The sequence below is a fragment of the Chiroxiphia lanceolata genome, chromosome W (assembly GCF_009829145.1).
Source record: "Chiroxiphia lanceolata isolate bChiLan1 chromosome W, bChiLan1.pri, whole genome shotgun sequence".
In the NCBI taxonomy this organism is placed as follows: Eukaryota; Metazoa; Chordata; class Aves; order Passeriformes; family Pipridae; genus Chiroxiphia; species Chiroxiphia lanceolata.
The window spans coordinates 9721038-9734421 of NC_045670.1; the positions used below are offsets into that span (position 1 = coordinate 9721038).

General features: G+C 42.1%; 1 protein-coding gene and 1 long non-coding RNA gene across 2 annotated transcripts in view; one reads left to right on the top strand and one right to left on the bottom strand.

Moving 5' to 3' along the window:
- Positions 1 to 13384, bottom strand: part of LOC116780045 (E3 ubiquitin-protein ligase RNF38-like) — a 270494-nt gene that overhangs the window by 29103 nt on the left and 228007 nt on the right. The gene's annotated exons all lie outside the window — the stretch shown is intronic.
- On the top strand, positions 551 to 7448 carry LOC116780051. Its single transcript, XR_004354294.1, has 2 exons — positions 551 to 806; positions 7028 to 7448. It is a non-coding gene; the product is annotated as an uncharacterized LOC116780051 (long non-coding RNA).

Below are 13384 nucleotides of genomic sequence, written 5' to 3' on the forward strand. Positions count from 1 at the left end.
CATTTAAAACTGTGTTTGACTCAGAGATTTGACGATTTTTAACTTTTCTGGAACTGCTCAAAGATACGGGAGTGTTTCTAGGGGCTTTAGGACCCAGGGAACTTCTTGTACTATTAGAGAATTCCTGGAATGCAGCAGTTAGGAATGATATATTGAGAGTTTCTTTTACGAACTACACTGGTCTATGTTAGCAAGTAAAAGAAACTATAACTTAAAGGTGCAGAAAGAGTTCTATCATTTGTGACATTTTTAATCACTATTTGTGGTGTTTTGTTCGTCTTCTGGGAATTATATACTGTTTTGTAAAGTGTTTTGAAAAGTAGCACATTTCGTCCAACTTTTTACAGCCCTATATGGGAAGTGATTGCAATTGCAATTCTGTAAAAGTGAATAAGCTTCTGCCAGCGCACCTAAATCCTAGGATTAAAATTTGTCCTTTCTGTTATTGTTCACTGTACATTAGAGCCTTGTGTAACAATTGTGGAAAATATATTTTGGGTCCGAGAGGAACACAAGAGATAGTGCTTAACCGGACCCTTAGCTTCTACTGTATACGCTACTGGTCGAATCAAGATCTAGCAGAAACCAAGTGGGTAAGATTCTATTGTCGTCACACTCATAGACAAGTATTTGTAACATCTTGGTTGCATTTTCTGTAAAAGGTGTATTTTATAGTTCGCAGCGACATCCTGTGACTTTGTGGTAACGTAGATCGGACAGTCGACAGCAAATCCGTATTTCACGGTCTGCGGCGCCATCTCGCGACCTTACTTGGTGACGCAGATTGCTCAGATAGAAACCAGAAGGTAGGAAAGTTTTTATATAAAGCGTGCAAGCGTGTACGAGTGCGACTGAGATGCAGCATCGCTGCGGAGTAAGTGATGAGTCCCGTTCTGCGGTTCCTGTTCTCCGCGAGGAGGCAGGCCAAAACGGACGAAGCGACTGGAGAGTGTGTACATGAAGTGTTGGAACAAAGTAAGAAATACCTTGAGGCGGTGGAATAGAATAAGGAAGGTATTGCAGTTTAAAGTACAGTTCACTGACATACCGAAAGCTACTCAGAACATATTGGTGGAAGTCTAGCCCGGTTAGATATAGAAGCACGAATCCAGAGACAAGAATTGCGTGATATAATAGAGTATCACATAAGTGGGTTCATAGAAAAATTAGAAAAAGAAAGTGGAAGGTTGGGATACGACCCTCTAGTAGTAGAGGATTTCCTTAATTGGGCACCCGTCTGGGAACACGATCCCTGGGTTAGTTGGTATATTACTGATGCTTGAATAATAAGAAAATCTGGTAAGACACCCTATAGGTTTGCCTGGTAAACCCCCCCCAACCTTCCATAAACCTTTCCGATTGCTACATAATTAAGCTCCTATAATAATAATGGGAAGCCAGCAAAGTAAGGACATAAATATGAAAACCCCCTTAGGATGCATCTTAAAGCATTGGAGAGACTTAGGAGGAACCCCAGGGGGAAACATAAGTAAAAAGACACTCTTAAAATACTGCATGCAATGGTGACCTCTGTATAAACTAGATGATGACGAAAAATGGCCACCTGAAGGGACAGCAAACTACAACACTATTTTACAGCTCATGTTGTTCCTCCGTCGACTAGGCAAGTGGGATGAAGTGATGTATTGCGATATGTTCTTTACCCTAAGGAACAAGCCTGAATGGCAGAGAGAATGTGGAGTAAATGTCGCACCGCAGGATCCTTTGGTCTTAGCTTTGGAAAAGGATAAGAAAGATATAAGACCAAAGGAGCGCTGTTGTGACCTCTGTAGTATCGGACAACAGTGTCTTAAACTAAAAAGAAGGGACAGTGAAAAAGAAAGTGAAGTAAGCCTATGGGAGTACCAACCATATGCGCCAGGATACGGGGTACAGCCACCAAAGCAGAGAGAGGGTGAAAGAGACACTAACCTATTAGGAGATATTTCACTGGAACTAGGGAGATTTAAGACCAGGTATAGTCCTCAAAAATCAGAAAACAGCTAGGAGGAAAGTAGTCCATCAAAATCGGAGAGCCGCCGAGGAAAAAGTAGCTCGCAGGGACTGAGTAGTCCACAGGGGTCAGGAAGCTACAGAGAGGAGAGCAGTCCACCCAGGTCAGAGATCGATAGGGAAGGTAGCCCGACAAGACCGGAGGGTCACGGGGAAGAGAGTAGTCCACTTAAAAGACAACAAAAATAGAGATAGCAGTACACCAAGAAATGAAGATAGCGCACGGAGATCAGACATCTGTGGAGTAGAAAGTAGTACACCAAGAGTTGAAAATTACGAGGACGAAAGTAGCCCACCGAGATCAGGGGGCAACAAAAGGAAGGGTAATTTCCCCAGGTTAAGGTGCAGCGAAGAAGATAGTGACACCGTAACTCAGGGGGAAAAGGAAAACAGCCCACAAAGATTAAACATAGTAATTCAAACAGATGATAAAAGGGATACTAGAGGAACAGAGGAAGACGAGGAGTGTAGCCCCGGGCAGGTTGAGCACCGACAGCGCCTCCTCCAAACCCAGAGAGAGAGGTAGCTGGACTGCGTGAACCATGCCAGGGGGTTGGCAGAAGATGACTGGGCAGGAATGGGGAGCGAGGATGAGGAACAGAAATGGGGAAAAAGAAAGGAAAAGAGAAAGAATAGACACCAAAGCCCAGGAGAAAGACCCCGGAGAAGGGACTAGTCACCCACACTATACCAGGTCTGTAGCACAAAAAGAAGCGAAAGATAGGGTCGAGGGAAGTTATACAATAGTTCCCCTTTGACGGATAATGTCCATTGCAGGAGAGCAGGGACGAATAAAAGTACCATTTACAACAAGTGATTTGAACAACTGGAGAGAAGAAGCAAAGAATTTTAGGAAAAATCCAGAGGGGGTAGCTAGGAGATTCGAACTATTGGCAAAGAACCAAGACATTGACTGGGAAGATATAGAAGTAATGTTATCAGAATTAACAGAAACAGAGAACGAACTTGTATTAAGAACAGGAAGAGATCATGCCGCCTTACTGCCTGAAGAGCTAGATGTAATATTTCCAAGCAGGAATCCAGATTGGGATCCGAACAATCCAGTTCAATATGAGTGGCTAGTGCAATTCAGGAAGCTAATAGCATTAAGCCTGTGAAATGCAATACCTAAAGCCATTAACTGGGCAACCCTGTATGATGTCAGGCAGGGAAAAGACGAGACCCCCTCAGAACTTCTGGACAGACTCAGAACAGCCATGAGACAATACACACCCCTAGACCCGGCATCGGAAGAAGGGAGACAACAACTGCTAGGGTTAGTGATGGGACAGTGCACTCCCAACATCAGAAAGAAATTGCAAAAACTTAAGCACCCAGCAAACAAAGATTTAGAGACATTGATGAATGAGGTCTGGGAGGTATACAACAACAGAGAAAAAGAGGAGAAAAAGAGAGATCAAAGAATTGCTCAAGTCGTAGCAGTAGCAGTGGCAACCCAGAACACTAAGTTCCCAGATGCAAATGCCAGGGGTAGAGGTCGTGGCTACCCTATGAGGGGGAGAGGGGGATTCAAGCCCCAGTCCACCAGAATAGGACCAAATCAATGTTCCAATTGCTTGCAGATAGGCCATTGGAAGCGGGACTGCCCTCAGCTAAGAGAAAGATTCGCAAACACTGCCATTGCACACTAGAGCAGTGACTGAGTGGGACCGATGAGTCGTTCCCTAGCAGACCCACTGGTTAAAATGGAGCTAGGGGAAGGTGAAAAGGAATTAGACTTTTTGATTGACACAGGAGCAACATTTTCAGTTTTAAATCAGGAACTAGTGCCAAAGAGTGATGAGTTTGTACAAGTTGTGGGAGCAACAGGCCAACCAGAAAAAGCTTACTTCCTAAAACCCATTAAATACAAAATTGGAAAACAAATGGGGATCCATCAGTTTCTGTACTTACCAAATTCTCCAAAGCCTCTGTTAGGTAGGGATTTATTAGAAAATTTAGGATCTGTAATAAAATTCAACAAAGACAAACTTGAATTCCAGGTAAATGAAGAACAACTGATCGTGGCTTTAAGTTTGGCGATCAGTTGCGTAGAACCAAAACCTGAAAGTCATAATATTGAGCGAATTATGAGCGAGGCATACCCGTTGGTATGGGCTACTGACGTACCCCGGAAATCAAAACAGGCAACACCTATCACCATTGAACTTGTACCTGGAGCAAGGCCAGTGGTGAGAAAACAATACCCACTGAGATTGGAAGATAGAAAAGGAATTGAACCCATAATTAGAAAATTCCTAGAATTAGGGTTATTAATAGAATGTGAATCAGACTATAACACACCAATCCTGCCAGTTAAGAAACCAAATGGAACTTATAGATTAGTTCAAGATTTAAGAACTGTGAATGCAATAACAAAGACACTACATCCAGTGGTAGCTAACCCTTACACACTCCTAAGTTAAAGGACAATTTAATTTGGTTCACAGTGTTGGATCTAAAAGATGCATTCTTCTGCCTTCCCTTAGCCCCAGAAAGCCAAAAGATTTTTGCCTTCGAATGGGAATCTGTGAGCAAAGGGAGAAAGACTCAATTAACCTGGACAGTGTTACCTCAGGGCTATAAGAATAGTCCAACAATTTTTGGGAATCAGTTGGCCAAAGAATTGGAACAATGGGAAAGGCCACAGGGAGATGGCACTCTTCTACAATACGTAGATGATCTACTGATAGCAATTGAGACAGAAGAAGAGTGTGTTAAATGGACTATTTCTCTGTTGAATTTCCTGGGTTTAAGTGGATATCGAGTCTCTCAACAGAAAGCGCAGCTGGTGCAAGAAAAAGTAGTATACCTGGGATATGAGATTTCCAGAGGACAACGATCCCTAGGAACAACAAGGAAAGAAACCATCTGCCAAATGCCTAAACCAGAAATGGTAAGAGATCTACGAGCCTTTCTGGGAATGACAGATTGGTGCCGTTTATGGATCTATCAATATGGGGTACTCGCCAAACCACTGTATGATTTATTAAAAGAAACTAAGAGTATCCTGGTCTGGACTACCGAAGCAGAGGGAGTTTTTAGGAGACTGAAACAAGAACTCATGAGAACCCCGGCTTTGGGTCTCCCTGATGTAACAAAACCATTTTGTCTGTTCTCTCATGAATGGCAAGGGATGGCTTTAGGAGTCTTGGCACAACAGTTGGGACCACACAAAAGAGCCATGGCTTATTTCTCCAAACAGTTGGATGAAGTAAGCAAAGGATGGCCCAGCTGTCTGAAAGCAGTGGCCGCAGTGATCATAAACATAGAAGAGGCCAGAAAACTCACAATGGGCCAGAAAATGACTGTGTTAGTGTCCCACACTGTGTCCGCAGTACTAGAACAAAAGGGTGGCCATTGGTTGTCACCTTCCAGATTCCTAAAGTACCAAGCAATCCTAGCTGAGTCAGATAACATAACCATTCAAGTAACTAACATTGTGAATCCAGCCTCATTTCTAGAAGGAAGAATGTCAGCAGAACCAATCGAGCATGACTACCTGGAAACTATCGAAGCAGTCTACTCCAGCCGCCCAGATCTCAAAGAAGAGTCATTTGAAGATGTAGGTAACTGGTTCTCTGATAGCAGTAACTTCGTGAAGCAAGGAGTAAGGATGGTAGGCTATGCAGTAACCACAACGGAAGAGGTAATCGAATCAAATCCTTTACCTGCAGGGACCTCAACCCAAAAGGCAGAACTAATAGCTCTCACCCGAGCTCTGGAATTGGCAGAAGGCATACGAATTAATATTTGGACAGACTCTAAATATGCCTTCTCTGTCATGTATGCTCATGGAGCAATTTGGAAAGAAAGAGGACTGCTAACTGTTCAAGGGAAAACAGTCAAACATGCAGAAGAAATTCTACGATTGTTAGAAGCAGTTCAACTCCCAGCACAAGTGGCCGGAGTGCACTGTAAGGGACACCTGAAAGGTAACACTGTTCCAGAAATAGGACATAGGAAAGCTGATGCAGAAACTAAATTAGCTGCTGCAAGGACCGAAGAAGTGATTACAACAACTTTAGTACCAGGGGAGCTAGATACTAACTTTCAACCGGATTATCAGGAATCAGATCATAGGTGGATTCAAAGGAACAAAGGCAAATTGTTAGACAATGGCTGGGGTCAATTGGAAACAGGACAACTAATAATACCAGGGAAATTAATGTGGCAATTTGTAAAAACAGAACATGAAAAGGCCCATTGGAGTTTAGATCCACTTTATCAGTATTTGCAAGCTAGAATAGCAGGACCAAAATTATTCACTACCATAAAACAAGTTACATCCCAATGCAAACGATGCCTGAAGAACAACCCAAATACAGGGACCAAGATACACCAAGGAGCAATAAATCGAGGTAAGTTCCCAGGTGAAGTATGGCAAATTGATTTCTCTGAACTCCCAAGAAAAGGGGGGTATCGGTATTTATTGGTGCTAACTGACACATTTTCTGGGTGACCTGAAGCGTTCCCCTGCAGGACAAACAAAGAGAGAGAGGTAACTAAAGTCTTATTAAATGAAATCATACCACAGTTTGGGGTACCAAGAAGTATTTCTTCAGACAGAGGTCCACAGTTTTGTGCAAAGGTTGTGAGAGCAATAAGCAAAGCATTGCAGATTAAATGGCAATTGCATATGCCCTACAGGCCACAAGCCAGTGGGCAAGTAGAAAAGATGAATCATCTTATCAAACAACAAATTGCTAAAATATGCCAAGAAACTAATTTACAATGGTATCAAGTTTTGCCTATTGCGCTGATTAGACTGAGAGTCAAACCTCGATCAAAAGAAAAGTTGAGTCCGTTTGAAATTCTGTATGGTAGACCTTATGCTATGCAAATTGTAAATAGCGATGCTATGGACCAAATAGGTAATCAGTATATATATGATTATGTAATCGCTGTAGGAAAACATTTTGATAAAAATGCCACAGTAGTAATAGAACACCAGCCCAAACAACCTAATTGTAAACTGCATCCATTTAACCCCGGTGATTGGGTGTATGTTAAGAATCTTTTAGGAAAACTCCTACAAGAAAAGTGGGAGGGACCTTTCCAAGTGCTGCTGATCACCTTCACCGCGGTTAGGATCAAGGAGCGACCTACATGGATTCACTATTCTCGAGTCAAGAAAGTTCCGGAAGATAAGCAGGAAGACCCGACATCATGAATCCGGCTCCTTCTCAAACCCTTTCAACATTGACCATTGGACTTTTGATAAGTATTGTTTTATCCCAAAACCGTACTCCAGAAGGGTCGTGGTCTAGTGCACGCACACTACCACGCTCTGAGGAAAACCCAGACTTTGAGGTTTATGTCTTACATAACAATCAACCCTATACGATAGATGAATGGGATAGCAGAACCTGTTTCATAGCGCAAAAGGGAGACCAAATTCAAGTAGGGTGTCGAGAGGTCGATGCCCTAGTGGGGAAAACAAACAAACTAATATTGACAGTTGAATCTTGGCAAGAAGTCTCTAGACAGAACTTAATTACTTACAACCAAGTAGAAGATGAAGAGCCCATTGTCTGGGTTCAACGGAAGGGACCAGTCTCATGTCAGTGGGATAGTATTGAAGGAGGTAGAGCACAGTGTGAAATTATGTTCAAGTTAGATCAATCGATGTGGTTTTCATGTAGCAGAGAAGCTAAGATTCTTGAACCTATTGGTGAACAAGGCATTGTAACTGGTAGAGCCTTTAAGCGAGTCATTAGACTAGCAACAAACCTAACCGCAGACCCGTCTTGTGAAACCACTCCACCTCTAGAATGTAGAAAAATGCATAATTTAACCTTTATAGGGTCTCAAGTAATAAGACAATCGAACGAACTAAGGCTACTGTTAGATCCTACATATTCTCTGAAGAAAGTGCAGATAAACATTCAGACAGACATTACACATTTACAGAAAGATTGTCAACCGTTTATACAACAAAGTCTCGAAGGTTGGAAAGCTTGGTTAGCAACTAGGTCATACTGCAAATGAACACAAAGTGGATGGGTTGGCACAGGGTTTGGCATATTAAACACTATAGATCAAGAAGTATTAGTAAATAAGTTAAGTACCGTCACTTCTAATTTGGGAAAGCTTAAAGTGCCTTTAAACTCATCTATGCTCACCCTAGCAAAGACACAATCACTGGTAGTTAGATTGATGACCTTAGTAGCCAACCACACTGCCGAAGATTTTGTTAAAATTGTTGACTATACTGGAGATATTAACAAAGAAATTGCACTTGCTATCCAGTGTTTTCAGACACAACAATGGGTACAATCAGTGGTAGCAGGAATATTGAGAGAAGGAATGTCAAGTATACTACCTCAAGAAATAAGAGAGACAATACTAAGGGATAGCTCCACTACACGATTTGAAAAAGACCACCAAGCTTGGTGGCAACTAGTAAACTTTACTTATGATCCACAGAAAGAACACATTGAAACCTATGTCCTCACTATCAGCGCTGCAGAAGAAAGAGCTATATTTCCTATTTTAACTTTAGGATCTATACATCAGAATGTCATTGTCAAACCTGTAGACCATAACGTCTGGGCAAACTATGACAGTGCTAAGAACAAGTGGCAATCAATTAGTACAGAAGTATGTATCCCTAAAGGACAATTAGGTTATATTTGTGAAAATGCCATTATAGAAGCTGAGGATTTATGCTTAGATGCTGAAGACAGTGTATGTACCTTTGAAATGCTTCCACACAATAGAGCCCGATCACAAGTATTCTATATAGGGAATGGATGCGTTTGTATTAGAACCGCTTGCAATGATGTCACTATAGATAATTGTTATGAAATGACTAATGATACTAACTTTTGCATATGTAACTTCACTAAAGTTATAGGTTGTGACTTTAACTACACCGCTCCCGTAACTACCCAGCAGTTAATCGAAGCTGAATATACTTTATATCATGAGATACCAAAGCTACAGATAGGTATGGATACTAAGCTTCTCAAAGCAATGCTCGTACATCCTGAAGTGGAGAAGTTAGTTCAAAAGGTGAACCAAATGACTCAACGCATGCTGTGGCAGGTGGAACATAATTCAAAAGGTATAAAGAATATCCTAACAAAAGTTGCACAAGTAGGTCAACATCACTGGTGGGATATCTTCACAGGATACTCCCCAACAGCAGCACAAGTTTTTCACCACCTGATACACCCAATATTAATTATAACCATGGTCATGCTCCTGTTAACCCTCATGAATATATGCCTGTGGTGTAAGTTAGAGTCCATGGTCAAAAGAACCCAAATAATCTGGGTGATGGTACAAGCATATCAACGCCCTCTAGGATTAGAATTTGACGAAGGAATTCGTAAGTTTTAAGAAAAGGGGGGAAATGAAGCCAGGTAAAACCTGGAAAGCGAATTTAGTAGAGCAATACAAGGATTAGAGAGTTAAACACAAAATGTGGGCTTTAAGCAAAGGCATAGAGAACTTAGTATTAAGAAACAGCAGAGGTAATCAATTCACTAGAATACAGGACACTCTGACATGAAAGAACATAAGCATGAACAGAAAGAACTAAAAATGCTAACACACACAAAAAAGGACATATAGAAGAGAAACAAAGGGAGATAAGAAAAGGGACGAACCAAGAAATCAGGTACTCTTGCCAGACACTGGAAATCCTTGCCAAATGCACAAGGAAACTATCCAAATTAGGGAAGGTTCAAAAGTTTATGAAGATGATGATGAAAGGACACTGAGTTCATGAAGATGAAGAACAGGAACGACCACCAAAGTTCTCCCCAAATTAAAGACCATGCCTCTAACTCCCCCTCAACTCTGCCTGTTATGAATATTAAAAGTAGATGTTGCGATATAATGAATATTCATAATGTGTGATGTAATTGCTTGGCAAAAAGTGTATAAAAAGTTCAGTTGTAAGTTACTCGAGTGGAGCAGTTTTTCCAGGGCGACCTGGGCTGCTCCCCGGTCGTAAATAAATACGTCCTGCTTATAGACTGAAAATTCTGTCTCTGAGCAGTTTGGGGCACAAATTGGCATCACTTGCTTGGCTTCTTATGCACCTATGGTAAACTTTATAAGACTTTCTGATATTCCTAAAGGGTAGTGCGACTTGGAAAAATAACTTTATTAACTTAGGGGTCTTAGCTCAACTGTGCAAACTGATAATCTTTATTAATCTGAGAGTTTTAAATAACTGGGGAGTTCAACTTTATTTAAGAATCAGGTTAAGTTTAGTAAACTAAATTCTCTTAAAGTGACCATGTGGCGGAGGTAGTGTTATTTTGTGAAGTGTTTTGTTTCATACATTTGTCCAGTCAAACAACTCTCTTATTCATTCACACTCTCATTCACTGACGGCTGTCATTCCATTCATCACACACACATTCACAGATTTTTACAAACTACTTTTTGCCACACTGGTCGTCCCTAAATGTAAACCTGAAACATAAACATAACTCTTTTATAACTTCTGCATTACTCTGGTTCTTGCTGCTGTGCTTGTGTACCTAGGTGGGGTCTAACACACCTGGAAGGAATCTATTTAAGCTCTTTTCCTGCAACCACACAGGCGTAGCCTCGTCCCCAAGTGACAAGATCTAACAGTCTCGTCCACTGTCCTGAAATCAAGTTTCTTACCATGACTGGTGGTTTGGGAGAGGCAAGAGTCTGAGGCTTGTACTGCTTTTCATACCTACTTCTTTCAGTGCTGCCACAATTTAAAAAATTGATAACATATGTGGCTTTCCACAGATGCTCTTGCAGGTTACACAGATTCCCCCCTTTTTTTGTTTATTGAACATGTGTTTCAGTGTGTGATGTGCCCTTTCAATAATTGCTTGTCCAGTTGGTAAGTGTGGGATACCTGTGTGTGCTGGTTTAAAAGTTAACCAGCAGGGGAAACCAAACCAACTCAAAAGAGAGATTACAAGTCAGAATAACAATTTAATAAAATAATACAATAAGTACGACCACACAGACAAGCAACCGACCCTAACCCACAAAGCCCAAATGTACAACCCAGTACCCCAGAATACAAACAAAGCAGTGCTCCCTGGGCCCCCCTCTGAGTCCAAACAAAAGGGAGAGGGGAAAAACCTGCCGGTGGGAGAGCTGCTGCAGTCCGGTCAAAAGTGGTGATTGCAGTGGTGGTCTCAGTCCGGTTGAGAGCGGTGAGTTGCAGTCCTCCTCTGGATCCCACGAGTGGTGGAAAGGTTCTGAAACGCCAAGTTTATATATTCTCCAGTTCAGGCAGGAATACTCAGTCCTTCCCTCAGAGTGGGGAATTCCATAAAAGGATGCTCAGTCCTTCCCTCAGAGTGGGGAATTCCATAAAAGGGCATGAGGACAGGAACATCCCCCCACCTCACAGGCCTCTACTGACAACAGTTTCTGGGAAATGGCATGGAAGGTTATAGAATACACAGTTTTGGGCTACACCCATCCAGTGATGAATCGGTCCCAGTTGTTCTAACTAGGACACCGTGACATGAAATTCTCCATTCTGACAGGAAATTTCTTACCTTTTCTGAGATAAAAGCTGGTTCATTATCGGTCTTGATCTGTTTTGGGGTACCAAGGGTAGCAAAACAACTGAGTCAGTGCCTAATGACATCCTTGGTCTTTTCCCCTGCGTGTGCTGTGGCGGTTATGTATTGGGAAAGTGTATCTATTTACATGTACATATTTAACGTGTCAAATTCGGAGATGTGTGTGATATCTGTTTGCCAAATCTCATTTGCCATTAACCCTCTGGGGTTAACGCCTTTCTGAGATGGCATGGGTGTGATTTTCTGACAGTCTGGGCATGACATGATAATGTCTCGAGCCTGATTGAGTGTTATCTGAAATTGTCTCTTCAGACAACCTGCGTTCTGATGGAAAAATGAGTGAGACAATTTTGCTTGCTCTAAGACTCTAGGTATGGTGTTAAACATTGCTGTTTTGTCAGCCTCTTGGTTTCCGTCAGCTATTGGCCCTGGCATGTCAGTGCGTGACCTTGTGTGCATTATATAGAAATCAAACCTTCTATGATTCACAAGAAACAAAACAGAACAGGTGAGGGTTAACAATATCTTGAAGAAATGAACTCTCGAGACGGGAGACTAACTTTGCAGTATAACAGGAATCGGTAACAATATTAATAGGTTGTTCAGAAAATTTCCCCAAGGCAATGGAATGGTAACCAGTTCCAGAACCTGTACAGAACTTTGGTTCATGGTCTGTACCTCTCGTTTCCATTGTCCTGTATCAGGATTTATCCAAGTCACTGTAACCTTTTGTGTTCTTCTCAGATGCGTGTGTGAAAATTGCGAGGCCTTTTACTGGTTCATGTTTGCATCTGGTTGTGGCTTTTAAAGGTAAACTACTGATTTTTGCCCACAATCTGTTTTTAGGGAGATGAATTGAGATATCACCGTCAAGCCTGCCAGGACAGTCTGGAATCCTGTGTCCTCAGTTGGCATCCAAACGAAGTTGTCCTTTGTAGCTGGGATGTAGATGACAGCAGGGTGTCTTCCGTCTAATTCTTGAAATCGTCCTCTGCCCTTAATGACAAGCTTAGTAAACATTTTGTTAGTAGTTCACACAGTTTTAGGTGGTGTGTGGGGCAGAAACAGCCACTTAGAATTTGCAGTGGGTCTTTGTCAGTCTGATTGCACTGAAACAAAACTGCAAATGGTTGGTACCTGCTGGGAACAAGGACTAGGTAGATTTGCAGTTCAGGATTTCTCCTTCTGCCTTGTCTGCTCTCTATTGCCTTGGCACAAATGTCTAACGCCTGCTTTGCTTCTGCTGTCAGAGACCTGTTACATGTTAGATTGGAGTCCCCCTTTAGCAGTTGAAATAGAGGGTGTAGCCCCTCTGGGGTTATGCCTAAAACAGGCTTTAACCAGCTGATGGCTCCCAGAAGTTTTTGCAACTCATGTAAAGTGTTTTTTACCTCGAGTTGCAGTGACTGTGGAGAAGTTTCTGGCTGCATGATTTCCCATCCAAGGTAAGTCCAGGGTTGTGATGGTTGGATCTTCTCTGGAGCAACTTGTAACCCTGCATCTTGGACAGCTTTGGTTAGAGCAGTAAAAGTAAATGGCAGTTCATTTCTTGTGGTCGTGGTTATTAATATGTCATCTACATGATGGTGTATGATAGTTGTCTGATTTCTCGTCGGGCTGTTTTGCATCCCCTGAGGAAGGACAACCCAGTAGTAGCCTTGCATGGGCTGTGCATTGTTCAAGGTCATGATGGAAAAGGTAAACCTTGGCGCGTCCTCAGGGTATAGGAAGATGGTAAAGAAACAGTCCTTTAAATCAATTACCACTAGTGGCCAATTTGCTGGGAGCATAGCGGGTGAGGGCAGTCCTGGTTGCAACGCTCCCATTGG